This window comes from Hemiscyllium ocellatum, chromosome 40 (assembly GCF_020745735.1).
Source record: "Hemiscyllium ocellatum isolate sHemOce1 chromosome 40, sHemOce1.pat.X.cur, whole genome shotgun sequence".
Classification (NCBI taxonomy): Eukaryota; Metazoa; Chordata; class Chondrichthyes; order Orectolobiformes; family Hemiscylliidae; genus Hemiscyllium; species Hemiscyllium ocellatum.
In genome coordinates this window covers 21,854,767-21,877,738 of record NC_083440.1, presented here as the reverse complement: position 1 = coordinate 21,877,738, position 22,972 = coordinate 21,854,767, and positions in this window count along the sequence as shown.

Sequence of the window (22,972 nt, the reverse complement as noted above, 5' to 3'; positions counted from 1 at the left end):
TTTCCAAGTCTCTGCCCATTTGTTCTCCATATTTTAAATAAAGGCTGATTCCAGTGTTCCAAATGTTAACTCTATTCACCGTTAGTTAGTCGGATATGTTCATGTGCATTTTACCCCTTTAACTAGTGAAATGGGCAGGCAAATGACAGATAATGTTGGAAGTAAGAAAGATTCATTCTTTTTGTGAGAGATAATATAAATTAAGTGGCTGAATTCTATTGGGGACTTAACATCTAGACTTGGAGGTGTATACTTCTTTTTAGGAAAATGAATGGGAACGTTGAGCAGATTTGTCAAACATAAATTATCGAAAGTCGAATGGAATGCAAAGGAAAGGGGAATGTTATTTTACCTGTATAAATCACCGCTTCAGATACAGCTGGGCGAAACACCCAGATTTGAACTTTTGAATATCATAAGACTTCCATTGGGTTAAACTTTAGCTCCGCCCACGACAGCACACCGCACTTCAGGAAGCATGTCAATGCAGTGGATGCTTTGAAATGGCATGTTTTCTCAGTGGTTCGCATTGCTGTTTCACAGCACCAGGGACTGGGCTTTGATTCTAACCTCGGGTGACTATCTCTGTACATTCTCCCCGTGCCTGCGTTAGTTTTCTCCGGGTGTTCTGGTTTCCTCCCACAATCCAAAATATACATGTCAGAAAAATTAGCCGGGCTGAGCTGCTCATGGTGTTCAAGGCTGTGTAGGTTAGGTGCATTCGTCATGGGTAAGTATAGGGCAGGGGAATGTGGGTGGGCGGTTTATTCTCCAGAGCGTAGGCATGGACTTGTTGGGCAGAAGGGCCTAATTCCACACTTTAGGGATTGTATTCTAGGCTGTGGGAGGTTGTAACTAGTCATGGGAACTAAATAACAGGGCATTTAGCCCCCGTGAGCTTGTCACAGCATTCAGTGCCTGATTTGTAGCCAAACTCCACAGACCTGTGTTTGCGCCTTATTCCTTGCAAACTATGCTTAAGAAAAAGAAATCTATCGCAGATATAAAATTAACATCTAATCCAGCATCCACTACCCTTTGTGGAAGAGAGTTCCGACCATCCAACATCCTTTGTGTGTGGCAGTGCTTCCTAACATCTCTCCTGAACACATTAGCCCGACATTGCAAACTATATCCCTTTATGCTTGAATGCACAAACAGTGGAAATTGGTGATCTTTATAAACCCTATCTTCTGAGTTCTGGAGAAAGGTGGCCTAATTTGTAGTCTCCCACATGAATGGTTGTAGGACCGTGAAGACCCTCTTTGAGGCTCCCTGAGACTTGCAGTAAAGGGTCAAGGGGAACACCAAGCGGATCTTTATTCTCAAAGGTTTTCAGAAAGTGACAGAGAAATGGGTATAACTGTCCAAGCTAAAGAGAAGCGTGCAGAATCTACTGCTGGTGCAGACAATGTGTGTGTATATCACAGAGGATTTTCAGAAGGTGATGAGCCAGAAAGCCTCACTCTTTACCTCCAAAGCCACCAAGATAATCCACCCGGTCTGGGGTCGACACTGTGGAGCAGGACGGGACGCGCTCACGTTTGGTCTTCGACAAATTGCACAGGGAGAGCTGGATGCTCAGCATCCTGAAAGGGAGAAAAATCAGTCTGTAACGTCATCTCATCCTGACATCCTGAGGATAAGCAAAACCCTTTGTGCCATATTACATGACATGAATCTCACAGATAGCGCAGCCTCCCGTTCATTACTTTCTATTGTGCAGGTTTTAAATGACAACATATGGAAGAGGCTGGACCTCTATCTCTAGAGGTGCTGACCAAGGCTCTCGACTCCTTCGAAAAGAATAGGCCTCGCGGAAGTGATAGCGTATCAGCCGTGTTGTATTCGACTCTGTGAGAGTTGATTGGACAGGACTTGGTGAAAGTGGACAACAGGGAAATTGAGATGTTGAATATTTGACTCAGTGACAGGCCACTGTCAAAAACTGTGCATTTATAAATAAAGGGTGATTAATGACAAGATGCTAGAATATGAGCATTGATTTTACTCCCAGACATTGTTGCTGCCAAAGTGCATCAGGACCTTGGGTTCTTCATGTTCCACACAGTCCCATTCCAACCCCTGTCCCACCCCAGCAAACCCCACACCACAAGATGTCCTGAAGTTGTTCTGTGACATTCTTGACCCTCGGCACTGTTGAGACAATATCCCATCCTGTACTCTGTCTAGTCAGAACTGATGATCTTGGAAGAGTTAGTCAGTCATGTTAGCTTTGTGCATACTGCCATTTGAAGTGAACACAACACCGCATTAACTTTATAAATAAGGAAAAAAAGTAGAAACGAAATACTGCAGAATTTGGTCTCAATGTCCATTTGAGTGAGTCATTTATTCACCTGATGATAGGTGGACAACAAGTGTTCAATTGTGAGGGACTGCGATGACACAAACCCATGGTTCAATTCCTCGAATTAAGTAGGGTCTGAGATGAGTTAAGTTTTCCAGAGAAGAATGGAAACGTCTGGCGATAAATGGACCAAAAGCCATCTTGTTGCCTCTTGCTTTAGGGTGAGAAAAATCATCTGAAATTTTGTCGATGGCCTAAAATCTTTCCAAGAGTGAAATGAATGAACAATGCCTCACATTTATCTACATTATACTGCACAGACTATTTGGTCCTTGTTTACTCACTGAACCTGCCCTTTCCCTTCTCAGTGCTGCTACGTCCTCCTTGCCTATTACTGTCAACTTAATATTGTGTTATGATCAAAGGTAATGCATGATCCCATAATCTTAGTCATTGTTAGAAATTATCGTGGTATCGTGGGAAATGATCCTTGTGTCACTCACTAATACCAGTCCGACATTATGGTAATGACATATTTAATCCTGCTCCCTGTTTTTTGTCCTCTATCAGTCCTCAAGCCAAGTCCCATTTCCCCCTCTCGACGGGTCTCATTGACAACACTGACCACACCCTCATTCATTTCCAGAATTGGACATTTCTGCATCTTTCTCCGAATCAGAGACTGTCTGTGCACAAGGTGAGGAATTGCATTGCGATGATGTATTCATTAAAACCGACAGTGTGTCGTCACCAATAACCAACGATTCTCCCTGCTCAGACTGGTCGCTGATAACCATGGAAAACACATCTCAGAGTTGAGGAGAATGTTTCTCAGAGAGAAACTCAACAATTGGATTTCAACTTGCAAATGATAAAAGTCGAGGGAGTGTCGAAACTGAAATGAAAGGAGAGTTTAAAATTCGATAGATGGTGTTGTGATGTCAATGCTGGGAATGAGGGTGGCACAATGGCTCAGTGGTTAGCCCTGCTGCCTCACAGAAGATGGCGTAGGGATATCATAGCAATTAGAAAGACTTGGCTCAGGGGAGGACAGGACTGGCAGCTTAATGCTGGAGAATACAACGGCTGATGTAAAGACAGAAAGGGAGCTCAGAGAAGAGGGAATTTGTATGTTTGATAATGGATAACATTAAGCTGTAATTAGACAGGATATTCCTGCGATTATGTCCAGGGAAGATATTTGTGTGGAACTGAGAAATGAGAAAAAAAGATCACTTTATTGGGATTGTATTATTGACTCGCGAATGGTAAGTGGGGAGTCGAGAAAAAATCTTAAGGAGATATCAGTTATCTGTAACAATAATAGGGTGGTAATAGTAGGGAATTGTAACATTTCACACATAGTCTGGGACTGCCAGAGTGTTAAGAGTTGAGATGGAGAGGAAGTTGTTAAGTGTGTACAAGAAAACTTTCTGATTCAGTATGCAGATGTAGGTACTCGTGCATGCTCAAAACGTGACCTACTCTCAGGAAATAAGGCAGGCCAGGTGACTGAGGCGTGACTGGAGAGCACTTTGTGGCCAGCGAAGATAATTCGATCAGTTAAACAGTGGTCAATTTTGAAAGTACCTGGCAAGAACTTTCAAAAGCTGACTTCAGGGAAATGTTTGTCAGTGAAGCGATGTTTAGAAAATGGGAAGCCTTCCAAAATGAAATAACAAGGGTCCAGAGACGCTATGTTCCTGTTCGGCTGAAAGGCAAGACTGGTAGGTATAGGATGTAAACAGGAACGTCGGGGATTCTGCTCACTTAATCAAGAGACAGACCTCAATAAAACAAATACTCAAGAATGAACTCGCTCAACTCACTGTTGTAGACTGATACAAAAAAGGCAGCAAGGTTACAACTAAACACCATGAACTTATCTGCTCCAATGTTGTGAACTCTTTCACACAAGTTCCTCCAAGGGCAGCTGTGAATTTTGCTGTTTTTTTTCCCAGATGCTCTCCGATGGCCAGAAACACATGGACTCAAACAGCAAAGGCAGGAGCTGTGCAGATTCACTGCTGTGGCAGACAGCAGTAATAGTTACTCTCTCTCTCTATTCCTCTCTGGCTGACCACGTGGTGTCCAACTTTGTCTATCTTCGTCCTTTTTAAATTGCCTTGCTTTGATATTTCTTTTCCCCAAATTTCCAAAACAACGCACCAACTTATAAAACAACAGTTTTCCAGGAATTCGTGAAAGTCAGCTCTGACACGTAAAATACCACAACGAGGGGAACAGCTCTTACAGCCACAGACTTTCTCGTCCTCCATATACGTTTGCCTGGAATGTTCTGATCAATATATTACAAAAAACATGGGAAGATGGAATAATTTGACGGAGGATGCTAACAGAGCCGAGAAAGTTTGGTTTCATCATTGAAGGGACAAACCACGATCTGTGATGATAAATTGAGGATCTGTTAATTCATGGAATCACGCAGAATTTGTTTTGGGAAGTGAACAATTCCTTGTCATATTTAGAAAATGTTCCATTTTCGCTTGTAAATTCAGTGAACAGATAATGCCAAATGCAAATCAATAGATGTGACTATTTTATTGTGTTCTCTGCATTGTCTGACTGAAATACTCTTGACGATATGCTTGTTGAAATTTTTGGAATAAGCAACGAAGTGCAAAACGAAACAGACAGCTCATTACTACAAACACTGAATTTTGCGGTTCCAATCCATTGTGTCAGAAATATGACGTTACAAAATAATCAAGTCTCTCTGACTCTCTATTGTGCTCTAATAATGCCAGATGCAATTAACATGGAAAGTGATAATACAAATACTTAGCAGCTCATAGACAGAACAGGATTTCACGACACGTCTTTTTTTTAAAAAAACGTAATTTTGTAATGAGAATACCTAAATACGGTTAGCATATTAACCTAAGGAATTGATTAATTCTTACCTTCTGGACTTAGTTAGTAATATTCCTCCCGAAGCGAAACTGCTTCATGCAGTTTAAAAATCTGAAGCCACGAAGCCTTCTTCAGAAAAACAACTGGAAATTAGCCACATGCATCTGAAATTCAATTCAAAACTTCTCAGTGTTAAATTGTTGGAAATGGACAACGCAGAAACAGCGCATTCTGCCCACTGAGTGAAACCACTTTAAAACTCCTCAGTCTTTCTTCAATCCCACAGAACTGCAGGAAAGTTATGGCACTGAAAGAGCTTATTCATGTCTACATCAATTGAGTAAACTGGTTACCTGCTCTGCATTCGTTAAAAAATGAAATTTATTGCGAAAGAAATGATGATAAAAGAGAATAAATCAAACTACGTGCTTATAAAGCAGATTCAAAGACAACGAATACGCAGCGGATGTATGATTCTTGTTAATCTCAAACAATGCATGCATGAAATGAAACGCTACGACTTTCATATATTACACAAATAACCCGACTCCCAACAATGCCGTTCCAAACAAAACAGCCATCAAAAACTATTCACACCAGAATCTCTGTATCTATCACTTGGTTAAATGACTTTTGACTGCCAATTCTCAGCTGAAATTGCAGTCACTTTCTTCCTGGAGATACCGCACATCTGAGCATCAATACACACAGCTTGAAACAGTTTCTTCAGAGATTTTCTTCTGTCCCAACACTACTATCTGTGATCAACATACAAGGTAATGTCATTTACTAAAACTCTCATTTCATTTGCATGAGCACAGATCTATACATCCACTCATATCCAGGGTCGTACAGGAACAAAACTAAATGACAAAAATGATAAAATTGAAAGTAAAGCTTTCTCAGTAAGGGTTTCTTCCTTAATTGAAAATTCCAGAACTCACCTACAAAGTTGTGAGGCCGCATTAATACCATGCTAGGTTGCAACCATCAAAACTAAACAACAGTTAATTCGTGCACAAAGCCATTCAGCCCATCGCCAAACTTCAAACGCAATTATTAAAACAAACTGCTGCAATTACACAAATAAATCCAAGTTAACTCGAAACTTTAGATGCACAGAGAAGCCCACTGCTTATTCTCTTCAACACCAGAACTAAACACAAACTCACTAATATTGCATTCTCTACATAGAATATCACCGCTTATATGTTTCCAAAGTGATTCCTTGCCTTAATTCCATTGAAACGCTCAGTAATCTCCGATTGGAATGCGCATTTCTGGAAGGTTCTCAGAAGAGATGAATAATTTCCCAGGCAATTCCTGTGGAATCTGCGATGACACGGAATCCACAGGGTCCCTGTAATCTGACAATAAATTACCGAGCTCCTGCCACTGTGTGAATTTTAGGCACAACCTATCTATATATCATTGTCAGTGACAGAGTGAACCCTCAGCCCACCATCAGACAGATTGACACAATTTCATTGGTGAACCGCACTTACCGGGGATTGTTACAGTTGGAAGGGTCATGTAAAATAATTTCCACAAATCATAAAGTGAAAATGCCATTCTCTGCCTGAATCTCTGTGCGCAGGCGATCTCCCTGTACTCAATGCCGAGGTGATAGAATCTCAAAGCCTTTCATTTATACCCGTTGGCTTCGCCTGGGGGACTGATACATACAGTGTGGTTCACTTCATTTGTTTAAGAATTTGAACAAACAGGTGACAGCGGTGAGTGAACTCCCAGTGGCCACAAATTATTTTTACAGCTGTGGTTTGTATGATTGTACAAATCTCAATCGGTCAGGACCAACCAGAGGAAAATGTATATTGAATGACATAATAGAATCCTTACACCGTGGAAGTCGGTCAATGGGCCCATCAAGTCCAACGTGACCCGGCAAAGGGTATCCAACCCAGACCAACCAACACTCTCTGTGAGGCAGCAGGGCAAACCACTGAGCCACTGTGCCGCCCTCATTACCAGCATTGACACCACAACACCATCTATCGAAATTTAAAGTCTCATTTCATTTCAGTTTTGTCGTTCCCTTGATTTTGATCATTTGGAAATTAAATTCCAGTTGTTGAGTCTCTCCCTGAGAAACAATTTCCTCATCACTGGGATATGTTTTCCATGGTTATCAGCGACTATTCTGTGCAGGGAGCATCGTTGGTTATTGGTGACGCACACTGTCGGTTTTAATGAATACATCATCGCAATGCAATTCCTCACCTTGTGCACAGACAGTGTCTGATTCGAACATAATTTCTCCACTCCAGGCAAAAGTTGAAACAGGTAAAAATAACTCACTGAAAAATGCCCTCAACGGTTACATAAGCTCCAATCAATACAGAACTTCCTACCAGGTTAACAACACACTGGACATGTTACAGAGCTGACTCTGAATCACCCATGATCCCTACAGTAAGACAGAGGGTGAGATATTCCCTGTTCATCTGCAGTGTGCTGCACATGTACAGAGAAGAAACTTAAAACATCTGATGGATGATGGGATAGAACAGTTTCAAGCGAGATGGAGGACTGAGGTCAGAGAGTGATTGGCTCGTGCAACGATGCAGAAATGTCCAATTCTGGAAATGATTGAGAGTGGGGTCAATGTTTCACTGAGGCCCGTCGAGAGGGGGAAATGCGACTTGGCTTGAGGACTGATAGAGGACAAAAAACAGAGAGCAGGAGTAATTATGCCATTCCCATAATGTCGGACTGGTATTAGTGAGTGACACAAGGATAATTTCTCGCGATACAGACATAATATCTAACAATGACTTAGATAATGGGATCATGCATTACCTTTCATCATAACACAATATTAAGTTGACAGTAATAGTCAAGGAGGGCGTAGGAGCACTGAGAAGGGAAAGTGCAGGTTCAGTGAGTAAACAAGGACCAAATAGTCTGTGCAGCATAATGCAGAGAAATGTGAGGCATTGTTCATTCATTTCACTCTTGGAAAGGTTTTAGGCCATCCATAAAATTTCAGATGATTTTTCTCACCCTAAAGCAAGAGGCAACAAGATGCATTTCTGTCCATTCATCGACAGATGTTTCTATTATTCTCTGGAAAACTTTACTCATCTCAGACCCTTCTTAGTACGAGGAATTGAACCATGGATTTGCGTCATCTCAGTCCCTGACAATTGAACCCCTGTTGTCCACCTATCAATCTGGCAAAAATTGCTGCACTCAAATGGAATTGAGCCCTAATTCTGCAGTCTTTCGTTTCTGTTTTTTTTTCCTTATTTATAAACTTAACGCGGTGTTGTGTTAACTTTAAATGGCAGCACGCACAAAGCTAACATGATTGACCGACTCCTTCAAAATCATCAGTTCTGACTAGCCAGAGTACAGGATGGTATATTGTCTCAACAGTGCCGAGGGTCAAGAATGTCACAGAACAACTTCAGGACATCTTATGGTGTGGGGATTGCTGGGGTGGGACAGCGGTTGGAGTGGGAATGTGTGGAACATGAAGAAGCCAAGATCCTGATGCACATTGGCAGCCACAATATCTGGGAGTAAAATCAATGCTCATATTTTAGCATCTTGTCATTAATCACCCTTTATTTATAAATGCACAGCTTTTGTCAGTGGCCTGTCACTGAGTCAGATATTCAACATCTCAATTTCCCTGTTGTCCACTTTCACCAAGTCCTGGCCAATCAACTTTCATAGTGTCGAATACAACACGGCTGATAAGCTTGCACTTCCGCGAGGCCTATTCTTTTCGAAGGAGTTTAGAGCCTTGGTCAGCACCTCTAGAGATAGCGGCTGGTCCAGCATCTCCCATATGTTGTCATTTAAAACCTGCACAATAGAAAGTAATGACCGGGAGACTGCGCTATCTGTGAGATTCATGTCATGTAATATGGCACAAAGGGTTTGGCTTATCCTGAGGATGTCAGGATGAGATAACTTTACAGACTGATTTTTCTCCCCTTCAAGATGCTGAGCATCGAGCTCTCCCTGTGCAATTTGTCGAAGACCAAACGTGAGCGCGTCCCCTCCTGCTCCACAGTGTGCACCGCAGACCGGGTGGACTATCTTGGTGGTTTTGGAGGAAAAGAGTGAGACTTTCCGGGTCTTCACTTCCTGAAAATCCTCTGAGACATCGACAACCATTGTTTGCACCAGGAGTAGATTCTGCATGCTTTTCTGTAGATTGGACAGTTGTACCCATTTTTCCGTCACATTCTGAAAACCTTTGAGAATAAAGATTCGCTTGGTGTTCCCCTTGATTCTTTACTGCAAGTCTGAGGGAGCCTCAAAGAGGGTCTTCACGGTTCTCCAACCATTAATGTGGGAGACTACAAATTAGGCCACCTTTCTCCAGAACTCAGAAGATAGGGTTTATGAAGATCGCCATTTTCTGCTGTTTGTGGATTCAAACATAAAGGGACATAGTCTGCAATGTCGGGCTAATGTGTTCAGGAGAGATGTTAGGAAGCACTGCCACACTGAAAGGGCGTTGGATGGTGGGAACTCTCTTCCATAAAGGGGCGTGGATGCTGGATGAGATGTTAATTTTATATCTGCGATAGACTTCTTTTTCTTAAGCATAGTTTGTAAGGAATACGGCAGAAACACAGGTATGTGGAGTTTGTCTACAAATCAGGTGCTGAATGCTGTGACAAGCTCACAGGGGCTAAATGTCCTGTTATTTAGTTCCCATGACTATTAACCACCTCTCACCGCCTAGAATACGATCCCTAAAGTGTGGAATTAGGCCCTTCAGCCCAACACGTCCATGCCTACCCACTGAAGAGTAAACTACCCAGCCACATTCCCCTGCCCCATACTTACCCATGAAGAATGCACCTAACATACACATTATTGAACACCATGAGCAGCTCAGCCCGGCTAATGTTTCTGACATGTATATTTTGAATTGTGGGAGGAAACCAGAACACCAGGAGAAAACCAACGCAGGCACGGAGACAATGTGCACAGATAGTCTCCCGAGGTTAGAATCAAAGCCCAGTCCCTGATGCTGTGAAACAGCAATGCGAACCACTGAGAAAACATGCCATTTCAAAGAATCCACTGCATTGGCATGCTTCCTAAGATGCGGTGTGCTGTAGTGGGCGGAGCTCAGGTATAACCCAATGGAAGTCATATGATAGTCAAGAATTCTAATCTGTGCTGTTTTCCCCAGCTGTGTCTGAAGCGATGATTTATACAGGTAAAATAACATTCCCCTTTCCTTTGCATTCCATTCGACTTTGGATAACTTATTTTTGACAAATCTGCTCAACGTTCCCAATCACTTTCCAAAAAAGAAGTATACACCTCCAACTCTTGATGTTTAGTCCCCAATAGAATTCAGCCACTTCATTTATATTATCTCTACCAAAAAGAATGAATCTTTCTTACTTCCAACATTATCTGCCATTTGCCTGCCCATTTCACTAGTTAAAGGGGTAAAATGCATATGGACATATCCGAGTAACTGTCGGTGAATAGAGTTAATATTTGGAACACTGAAATCAGCCTTTATTTAAAATATGGAGAACAAATGCGCAGAGACTTGGAAATTTCACGGCTTGACCTTTTTTTTTAATTCAGGGGATAAAGCATTGCTTAATTTTCAATGATGAATGAGTCTGCTGTTGGCATGAACGCACCCAACAATATTGGATTAGAAGGAGGCCATTCATCCCCTTCTCCAATCTGTCCCACAGGAACAGAAGGAGGCCATTCAACTCCTTCTCTACTCTGTCCCACAGGCACAGAGTGAGGCTATTCAGTCTCCGGCCTAACACACGGGAAAAAATTCGGCCATTCAGCCCCTCACCGGCCTGTTATTCTGGTACAAGAGAATAATCAGATCCTTCTACAACCTGATCCCAGGGGAAGGAGGTCATTCAGCTTCTCTTGGTCTTTTATTCTGGTACAGGAGGCCATTCTGCTCTGAGTTCTCAGCATAGAATCTGGCAGATGTGCTGATTTCTTCCAGGAATTTGTTTTTGTTTCTGATGAAGAGCATTAACACTTCTTTCTGCTCTTATTCAGCCCCTTCGCCAGCCTGTTTCACAGGACAAGATCAGAACTGGGGCCGAGGCGATGGCTGAGTAGTATTATCGCCGCTCTATTAAGGCAGCCAATTCAGTCATGGTTCAGGCACTAAAGTTCAAATCCCACTGTGGAACATGATGACTTTTAAAAACAATGACTATCAAAAATTTAAGAGTCGAATGATGAACCCAGGTCACTTGTCGATTAGCTCTTGCTTTTCAGAGAGGAAACTGCATCCTTACCAGGTCAGGACTACACGTGACTCCAGACGTACAACAATGTGGTTGCCACTTAACAACCCTGGAGGCAATTCGGGATGGGCGATAAATGCTGCTGATGGACAGCGATGCCCTCATCCTGTGAATGAATTAAAAAGAAAACCCTTCTTGAGAATGATAGAAAGGAAGTGGGGGAGGCACTTTTGCTCATTCGGAATTGGTAAAGAAGAAGAGCAGAAGGCCTTTCATTCCCACTGCTAAGCACAAGAATGGCAGAAGGGCATAACGTCAGTCCACACTGCTCTACATGACAAAGCAAAGGCATGAGGTAAAGGTAAGGCATGAGGAGGAGGGTTGCATGGGGTGTAATGACAACTGGAGTGGGAATGAGGGAGCTGTCGGTGATGTGGGAAGAGGTAGTCCCGGGAAGCAGTGCAACATGGAGGCAACTGATTGTGGGAATGGACGCTCTGAAAGCCAAAGTTCAATGTTGATGTCTGGAAGTTGGAAGAGAAGACTGTTCCCATCACCACCGCTGCCCCCAAATTGAGTAAAGCTAAAACTGTCTCTTTTACCCTATATATATTCAATGCTATTGCCCGGTATTTTGCCAGTCTATGTCCCTATGTTTAAGCATTTATAATTCCCTGTATGTAAACCTCTCCCTGCTAATCTGCATTGACTTGTAACGCTCTCCCCTAGTATGGAACCCACACTCTTCCCCATTGTTTAATTTTCTCCTGATTTCTCGTTCAACTTGTCTCTCTCAATATGAGACTCTCCCTGTTTCTCTGTATTTAAGACTTTATCTGCATTCAGTCCCCTCTTTTCCCTGCGTTGTAATTAATCTTCTTCCTCTCAGTCTGACATTAGTCAGACCCTACTACTCTTCACTTAATCCTGTCTTTACCGACATTTAATCCTCTCTATTCCCATGTATCCAACCACCTCTCCCTTACCCTGTTTTCAATCCTCTCCATTACTTGTTATTTAATTATGTCCCAATTACTTCACATTCAAAGCTCTCATAACTACTCTCCACTGAACCCACTAAATTAAATCCCTGCCCATCACAATCTTTAACTATCTCTGTATTCAGTTTACTCCCTACTGGTCTCTAATTAACCCTCTCACCACTGCGTTCTATTTAATACGGTATGTTCTGTATTTAACCTCTCCTCTTCCCCGTACTTAATCCTCTTCCTGCTCTTCTGTATTCAACCCTCACCTCTATTCTCTCTATTTAGTTCTCCCCCTATTTCTTTATGTAAGATTCTTTCCCTTTTCTGCGTTCAACCATCTCCCAGTTACTTTGTTGTCACTTTTCTCTCTATTACACTCCATTTCACCCTCTCTGTTGCCTTATATTGAACTCTCTTCGCATTCCTCTCTATTAACCCTCTCCCTGCAACTTGATAATAATTCCTCTCCCTTTCCCTGTAATTGACACTTTCCTCGCTCAGTTATATTCGATTGCTTTTCTGGTAAAACTCCATTTGAACATTTTTGATTACGTTGTACAAAAGCCGATTCCCTTATCCTCTATATTACCCTCCCGTTATTACTCTCTGTTTAACCCTCTACTAATTATTGTCTATTTAATCCGATACCATTTATTCTCTGTTGAATTCTCTCCCTATTATGGGCACAAATTCAGAATATGTCAATATTTTCATTAAAAAAACGGCAACGGCGACACAACAATATTTATGTACCAACAGAAGCAGCTCCAACACAAAATAATATCTGTACACATAAACTGGATCAGCTCCAATTCACGACTTTGATAATATTAACTGAAACAGCTCCAATTCACAACTTTGATATTTAAACTGAAATAGCTCCAATTCACAACTTTGATATATTAACTGGAACAGCTCCGTACACAGAAATATTTACATGCATACGTGAAAAGTTCTCATTTACAATATTTAAACATGAACGTGAACAGATTTAAAATACAATTGATATGCAGAAACATGAACAGTTTCATTCCCAGTTCATTATGCAACAATATTTATGTACAAACGTAAACACTTCAAAAACGCAAAAATATTCAAACATTTACTTGTGCAGTTGAAACGCACCACGAAATTAATAAATAATAAAGAACACAACTAAGATACAACAATACTTACTTGCAGGCAAGAACAACTCAAAAAGAAAACAGGAAGCAAATATGACCAGGAACCGTTTCCAGACACAACCATGTTTAAATTTACAAATGAGCATTCCTAATATTTCATGATATTTACGTTTAAACGAGAACAACTGCGAAGCAAAACAATGTTTATTTATAAACACAAACAGATACAATTAACAACAATACTTACATGCAAACGTGATTAACTTTTATACACAGCAATATTTGTCCAGGCATACTCAGCTCCAATACATAACAACACTGAATACTTTATATGATATACACATGAAGAATGCAATATTCTGTATGTGAATGAGTTGGAGAAAGGGAAAAAAATGTGCTGTTGACAAATTTTCAGTTGACACAAAAATAGTTGTGAAGGCAAGTTGTGACAGGTTCTGAGAAAGCATCACAAGTCCCGAAGTGTTAACTCTGATTTCCCTCCACGGATGCTGCCAGTCATGCTGAGCAATCCAGAAATGTCTACTTTTGTTTATGTATGACATTCTTGCTTCAAACATGGCCCAAGAGCTGAATCCCAGAGGGGAGGTGAGAGTGACACACCCTGACATCCCTGTGGCTTGCTGAAAATTCACTTGAAGGACAATTGGGGCCACACTCCTATCATATCTGGCACATAGGAAGATGGTTGTCCTTGTCAGAGCAGGGTCAGCTCAGCTCCAGAACATCTCTGCAGAAATTCCACGGTGTACTGTCCTCGGACAAGACAGCTTCAGCTACTTCATCAATAAATAGCTGGTCATAATTAATTTGAATATTATTGTTACAAGAGGACGTCAGAGGCCAGGAAAACCACGGCGAGTAACTCACTTCCTGACTCCACAAAGTCAAAGCAAAAGTAAGAAGTGTAACGAAATACTCCCCAGTTTCTTGTTTGGATGCAGTTCCATCAACACTCAGAAAACTTGACACCACCCAGGACAACGCAGCTTGCTTGATTGATATCAGAACTCCAAACATACACTTCCTCCACCACTGACACTCAGGAGCAGAAACGTGTCACAAACACAAAATGCACCAAAGTGAAACATCAAGGTTCATTATAGTGTCAATGCTCAGTTCATCAGCTCTGCTGGTGACACCGTACTCTGATATTTTTTTCTCCAATGAGAAGAGGGATTGTCTCCACTCTCGCCCAACTGACCAGTTCCACTTGTTAAACGCTGTCACCCTTTCCACCTCTCATTAGCTTTTTGAAGATTTCTGTGTTCATGTGATTATATAGAGTCCTACAAAAGGTCAGAAAGACCTCCCTACCCCTATAATCTGCACCGTGACTGATCGAGGCATGTGGTGTATGATGTGCCACCTTAATTATCGTATTAACCTGTCCTCCAATATTCAGGGAACAGTGGGCAAGCATCCCAAGTTCCCACTGGTCCTTTGAGATTCCTGGTGCCTTGCATCTCTTTAAATGTTACCTTGCCTTGTTTCGTTAGCTGAACAATAGATACATAAACCGAAGTAACAGTTCAGGTTTCAGTAGTTATTAGGTGGAGAGACTGTTGTTTGGATTTCTCTCAGGTTCCCACGTATTCTCCATTGAGCGCAATTGTGTACCGTGACCTGATGGAGGGCGCACTCGTCCTTTTTCAGGAGAAGGAGTGTTGTGACGAGACAGAAATATAACCAGGTCCTGAGAGACACAGAAACACACCCACACGCTCACACTCGAAAAAACATGTCACTCAGACACAGAAGCACACTCACACGCCCAAATACACCCAAGTTGAGACATAGGAAGATACTGATTAACAAAAACAGGAACGCATCCCATCCTCCACCCACAACACACGAACATACACAGAAACAGTCAAACGGAGATGTGGGAAACCAACTACAGACAGAAACATTACTTGATCCTGAGGGTCATAGAAACACATCCACACCCTCATAAAACACAGAGGAATGCAATCAGACTAAAGTGCGTGATTATGCCTACATGCTGATACATAAAAACACCCAAACTTTACATTCACATGCCCACACAGAAATATCACCATACTGAGATATATAGGAACATGCCTACAAAGAGACAAAGAATGCACACACATCCACAGACAGAAATACAGTCATACTGAGATATGCAAACAGACCAACAAAGATACAGAACACACATATGCACACATAAAAAGTCATTCCAAATAAAGAAACACATTTACACACAGACACAGAATCACACACACATACCCACACACAAAAATAAGTGACGTCATACTGAGAGACATTGAACATCAACACGCAAGAACTTACAGAAACATTTGTGCACATATAGAGCCAGTAACCATCATAACATGCTAACAGTAACACACACACAAAAAACTTCACTGTCATAGGAATGTAACCACACACACACACACACACACACACACAGCATATTAACAGACACAAACGCAGCAGATACAATGTGAAAACACACGCAGATACACATTCACACTGGCACAGTAACGAACAGCCACACGAACATACTCACTGTCACAGAAGCACTCCCACATAGACTGACTAACATACCCAAACAAATAAACACCGCAATATGTAGTCAGCAAAATACTTCTCCAGGTCCACACACAGAGGGAAACCAACACACGGGGGCAGAAATGAACTCACAATGTGTCACATGGACATATCCAAAGACAAAACCTGTGGACACACACACAGAGTGACACTCCCACAAAGGCAGTGAAACATAGATACACACAGAGACCCTGACAGTGAAACACTCAAACACAAGCTCCCTCACTTTGTCAGGGAGAGAGAGGGAGACAGTCAAAGTGCAGAAGATGAAGGGACACAACATTTACAGAAATGTAACTAATATTATGCCAAGATATTGTTGGATGCGCCAGTGCATTTTGTATTTATTTTGAAAATCACCTCCTCAGATAAACTCAGTGAAAGAAGAGATATAGAAGTGGTTTGAGACAATTCACAGGAGCAAGTGTTAAACTGAGAGAACACGTGTCTGACGTGTTCAATGTGTGAGAAAAAACAGAGCATGAGGCAGAGAGGGAGAGAGAGCATGAGACACAGAGACAAAGACAGACAGAGAGACGGAGGTTGAAGGATAGAGTCAGAGAGAGACTGATAGGAAGAAATTTAGAGATGGGGAGAGAGACATGCAGACATAGCGAATGAGAGTGAGGAAGAGAGGAAGAGAGGGACGGAGAAAACGCCATGCAGAAAGAGACGGAAAGAGAGAGAAGGCAATATTCCTGTGGTGGGAGTAAACATAAGAGGGCTCATGGAACACTGTCAAAACTGAACAAATGTGCATGGAGCAAGAAACAATTCAGATAAGGGGATCACCAGCACACGGAGTGTTTGTCTTGTTGGCAAAAGTGTTTATTTCGAGCTAACAGACAGCGACTGACATTGATCATGTTACAGGAGGAGCTGTTTCTGTCCCTCCCTCTTCTCCCCTGCAGGGGACATGCAGAAACCCCTGCTGCCGGACTTTATCACTCATTCACAGGGCTCTCCGTGAAGACACAATGTTCCAGCTGAGTCCATCACTCACAAATAATCCATCATTTGGAATCACTCCTCCAGCCTCTTTCCCTTCTACACTGCCCCTGACAGTTGCTTCTTTTTCCCTTCAGTGATGTCCCTTTGTTGCGTCTTCCAATATTTCTTAAAGTGGAGGTGGATGGATTATGTTAAGCCTGGGAGATTGGTATCATTGTCAGGGACAGACAGGAATGTGGATTAAACCTTAGAATTGCATGAACCGTGATGTTCTGGAATGATGGGTGGACCAGGTTCGAAGGGCTGAATGGACTACTGCTTCTCATGGTCTGTGTGTCTCCATGTGTGTCAATCCGTCAGTGAATCAGGCTTAGCAGCGTGTGCCTGAGCATGGTGAATGGCGACCCATCTTGCTTCGCCCCCCACCCCAACTCCGCCATCCACTGCAGGGTGTTCAACTCAATCCATGTTATTGTTGTGATGAAATTCTGTCTGCACATATGCAATTCCTGCACTGGGAACACTGCAGATGCCTGGGGACCTCTCCCAGTTCTTTTGCTGAGTCATTAAGCGCAGGACTTACGTAACCAGTTTTTGCAATGCATTCTTGAACTTCGCTCTGAACTTGGACAGAGTCACTGCGCAAAATAATGTGCTCGTGCTGCAGCTTAAAACACTCAACAATTCTACAATGTATGTAAAATCCTTTATAGAACTGTAGTTCCAACGGTATGTTCCTTTAATACTAAAGTACAAGACGTTTGAACCGTGCACTGTCCACAAAAGTATGAAGCTAATAGATATGGTGAAGAGGGAAATCACTGACCTCCTCCGATTCTCCATCTCTGCGTCTTTGTGCCTCTCTCCCTTCCTCTGACCCCTCAGGCTCTTGCGGACTCGACTGATCAATAAAATGTGTCTGATCATCAGTGTATTCATCAACAGAATTAACACGAATGGGATGAAAGGGGTTAAAATGATATCAAACCACCTGAATCCCAGCCACCTGGGATCTGTAAAATAACTTGCCTTTATTTGGCAGTGCCACAGAACATTGTTAATTATTCTCCCAGGTTCAAACCGAAAATAAAAGGGAATGTTTTTTGAAATGAGAAGAATTCCAGTTGCAGCCATAGCCATAGTCAAGGCCTTTTCTGTCCAATATTCTCTGCATTTTCAGGCAGCAAATGGCCACCAAACGATCAAAGGTGAAAAGGACAGTGAACCAGACGGAACAGTCTGTGGCTGCACGAGCCATGACATAGGCAGGACGGCACACAGACGTGAGATACAGGAAACACGTTGGCATGTCAAAGACTTTGAGTTTCCACAGTATGATGTCAGTGAGAACAAACAGTACATCCGACATTGCCATAGCCAACAGGCAGCGCGTTGTGCTGTTAGAGAGACCACATTTTCCTCGTGCGACAACCAAAATCACCAGGCAATTACCTGAAAGAAACAGGAAGTAAAATGCAAATTGGAAATTAATGATCAAGCTTGTCTACATCGGCGCAGATAGCAATATAAGACCTTAGCACCTAACTGGGGCAGTTGGGAAGGTTCAGATGTCGAGTTTGAACATGAAATCTCCAATGACCTGACCCATGTAGAAGCTGCTTACGCCTTTGTTTAACAAAGGGTGGGCTGGCAATTGTCAGATGTCGGGTGGGGGTAGTGGGCATACATTTAAAGTGAAAGGGAAGAGCTTGTGCGGGTTCTGAGGGAGAGGCGTTCACCCAGAGAGTGGTGAGTGTCTGCTAATTTAGTGCCTGGGAGAGTTGTGGAAGCAGGGAATGTCACAAACTTTAAAAACAACCGATGAACGCTTGAAGCATCATCATATTCGAGACTATGACTGCTGGGACAAGAGCAGATTTTGTGCAGCTTTGTTAGCACAAACGGGAATGACCAAAGGTCCTCTCATATAGTCTGATTATATGATTCTAAGAATTAGTTCTGAGAGGGATTGTGAGTGAAGCATTGTTTTGAAATATCTTTAGGCTTTGAATGCTGAAAACATGAAATGGAACAAATCCAACAAATATGGCAGCATCTGTGGAGAGAGAAGTCTTACGAATTTGTCTGCCATGACAAACCAGTTTGAACACCTTCCTGAAGTCCACATAGATCACATCCATTGTTCTGCCTCATCAATCCTCTTTGATACTTCTTTCCAAAACTCAGTTAAGTTGGTGAGACATGATAGCGCATGTACAAAGGCATGTCAACTGCCCCTAATCAGTCCTTGCCACTCCAAATACATATAAATCCTGTCCTTGCAGATTCACTCTCACAGCTTGCCCACCACTAATGTCAGGATCACCAGTCTATACTGCTCTGGATTTCCCTGCTCACCTTTCTTAAATACTGACATCATATTCGCCAATCTGACTGCTCACTTAAAGAACCAGCTTTGTGCTAGCTGTCAGTGTGAATACTGTGTAAGCATAAAATAATCATCTTGATGACTGGCGAGCAAACTTTGTGGAACGTGAGAAGATTTAATACAGAGTAACAGGGAAGACGTTGAATAGAGTGGAATATTGTGAGGATTACGTTAAGGGGAAAGAAAGTGGAGTTAATACAGTGTAATAGAGAAAGAACTAAATATAGACTCATGAGAAGAGAGTTGAATGCAGGACAATTGGGAAAGTCTTAAATACAGGAAAAATGAGAGCGATAAATACAGAATGGAGAGGATTAAATGGAGACTAATAATGAGAAGGCGAATTAGTGAGCAATAGGGGGAAAACTGAATAAAGAGACAGAGTTAAACATTGTAGTCTCAAACATCAGTTTCAATAGAATGGATTCAATGGAAAAGTATCGTGAGATGGTTAAATATAAATTAACAGGGACAGTAGTAAACAGAGAGTGATAGGGAGAGTGTTGAACTGAGCAGAAGTGAGAGAGATGGTTAAATTCAATGGAATATACAGGTTCATATATAGGTAAAGGTAGGATTAGGTAAAGAGTAATAGAGGATGAGTAAATACAGGCTAATAAAGGGAAGATGAAATACGGATCAATTGATAGAGATGACTGAATACTGATATTGACTGCAATGTTGATTCATAGGGAGAAGCTACCACGAAAAAGAGTTTCATCCCGTCAAGTTTCCAAACCTTAATATTAAGCCTTGCCTCTCCCTCCGTCTACTTTACTTTGCCTCCCAGGATCACCTCTCTCTGCCTCACCTAGTTTCCCTCATTTCCCATGCAGTCGTCATTGAACGTCACACATGCCCACACTCCTCACATCTTCCCTTTCCCTCCTGCCTTCGCTTTTTCACGTAGAACATTGTGGATTGACGGCATGCCTTTGTGCTGTTCTCGTAGTCACATGAGAGGGAATGAATGGCCTTCAACCACCTCAAAATGAGCTCAATTGCCTCCTCCTCTTCCTCTCTATTAGTCTCAAAAAGGGGCGTTTTCATTCAATCATTGGGTGAGGGCATGGCTGACGAACGCCAGCATTTTTGCCCATCTCAAATTGCCTAGAGGGCAGTTAAGTGTCAACCACTTTGTTGTGGGCCTGGAATCACATGAGCTCCTGACCATTTAAGGATGGAGTTTTCCCTCTCGAAAGGACAAGAGCAGATCAATAATTAATGTTGGATTTGTGGTCATCATTAGCCTCTTTAATTGCAGACATTTACTGAATTCAAATTGCACAATCTGCTGTATTGGGATTGAACTTGGGTCCCCAGACCATTACCCAGGTCTCTTGATTAGCAGTCCAGCAATAATTCCATGAAGCCATCTCCTCCAACTGCTAAAGAGCTTCCTTTTAGGAGTAGGCTGGAGACCGGGCTGAATACAAACAGATAGAACTGCGGATGCTGCCAATCAAAAACAAAACCAGAAATTGCTGGATAAACTCAGCAAGTCTGCCAGCATCTGTCAAGAGTAATCAGAGCTGAATGGCCTCCTATTCCAGTGTAACAAAGTGGAGATGGAACTAAATGACTTTCTCCTATTCTCGTGTTGCTGGGTGTGTCCATGGCAACAGCACACGCATTCAGTGATTCAAAACTAAGCAATGCTTTGTCCATTGAATTAAAAATAAAATCTGTCTGTGAAACTTGCAAGTCTCTGGCTATCTGTTCTCCTGTTGGGGAATATCTTAAATAAAAGCTCCGTGCTGTATTCTAAATACTTCAGCTCTTCACGGTCAGTTAATGTGATATTTAAACCATTAACAAGGGAAAGGGGCCGGCAAATGGTGAATAATATAGGACGTGAGAATTGTTTAATCTTTTTGGTAAAGAGAGAGACTATAAATTAACTGGCCCAATTCTGGAGGGGATGTCATAACGCTAAGACTCGGAGGTGTACGTTTTTTTTGAAAAATGAATGAGCAAATTGGGCAAGCTTTTAAACATCCATACAATATCCAGTTAGAGTACAAATGTGAGGGAAATGTTGCTAAAACAGTATAATTCACTGTTTCAGCCACGGTTGAGCGAAATAGACCAGCTTTGAACCATTGAAATGTGAAAGTCTTGTAATGAGTCCAGCTCAGCACTGTCCCCATGACCTGTCCTGACCTGTCCTACCTTCCTATCGTCTTTTCCACCTATCCACTCCACCCTCCCACCCCGACCTATCACCTCCATCCCCTCCCCCACTCACCTATTGTACTCTATGCGACTTTCTCCCCATCCCCACCCTCTTCTCACTTATCTCTCAACCCTCAGGCTCTCTGCCTTTATTCCTGATGAAGGGTTTTGCCCGAAATGTCGATTTTACTGCTTCTCCGGTGCTGCCTGACCTGCTGTGCTCTTCCAGCAACGCTAATCCAGAATCTGGTTTCCAGCATCTACAGTCATTGTTTTTACTTACAAAATTGATTTCTGCCCATTTCTCAATACCACACTTGAGGAAAAAATGCCAATACCTTGGATCATTCTGGGAAGAGATTACTAGTCACAGGGTCATAGCAACAGGCCATACAGCCCCCTCAAGCATATTCTGCCATTCATTGCCAGATCTGCAAGGTAACTTCATATGCCCCTGTGTTTGTGACTTACGCCTTAATATGTAGGCAATAGAAAGACAAAATCTATCTCAGATTTAAAATTAACAACTTGTCCAGCATTAAATATTGTTTGTGGAAGAGACTTCCAAATTTCCATAAGCTTTCCTGTGCAGAAATGCTTCTTAACATTTCTTCTGAACATACTGACCCAATTCACAGACTATGTCCCTTTGTTCGGGAATCCCCAAACAAGGGATATAGTTTATCTTTACCTATCCTGTCTTCGAATCTCGAGAGGGAGCAGGCTTAATGTATGTCCTCATACCTAAACCCCGAAAGTAGAGATATCATTCTTGCAAATCTACTCTGTATTCCTTACAAGGCCAATATATCCTTCCAAAGGTGTGGTGCTTGGATCTGCTTCCACTATTCCCAGTGAGATCTAACCAAAGGTTTTCTTACCTGAAGCATACCTTCTGTGGCCCTACATGGGATGAGCGCCTCACCATTTAGGAGAGCAATTATTGCCCTTCCCAGAGGGCAGTTAAGAGCCAAACACGTTGTTGTGGGTCTTGAGTCACATATAGGCCAGGCCAGGTAAGAATGGTAGTTTCCTTCCCTAAAGGACACGTGTGAAACTTTACTTATTGATTTCTTTTCTCCTAAAAAAAAAACTAAGGCAAAATGATTAATTTAGGAGATGATCATTTCCCTGTAGACATTGACAATGTCCGCTGTAGGGTTTGTTTTCATATAATTTGACCTATTACTAAATTAGTAGGCCTCGTTTTACACCAATAATCACATTTGGTTAATTATGTTTGAAATAGAAGATAGGTAAATATGTAACTTTACCAAGCCAGTTTTTCCCTGTAATATCCTGAGTAACATAACAGTTCTGAAACATCTATGCCC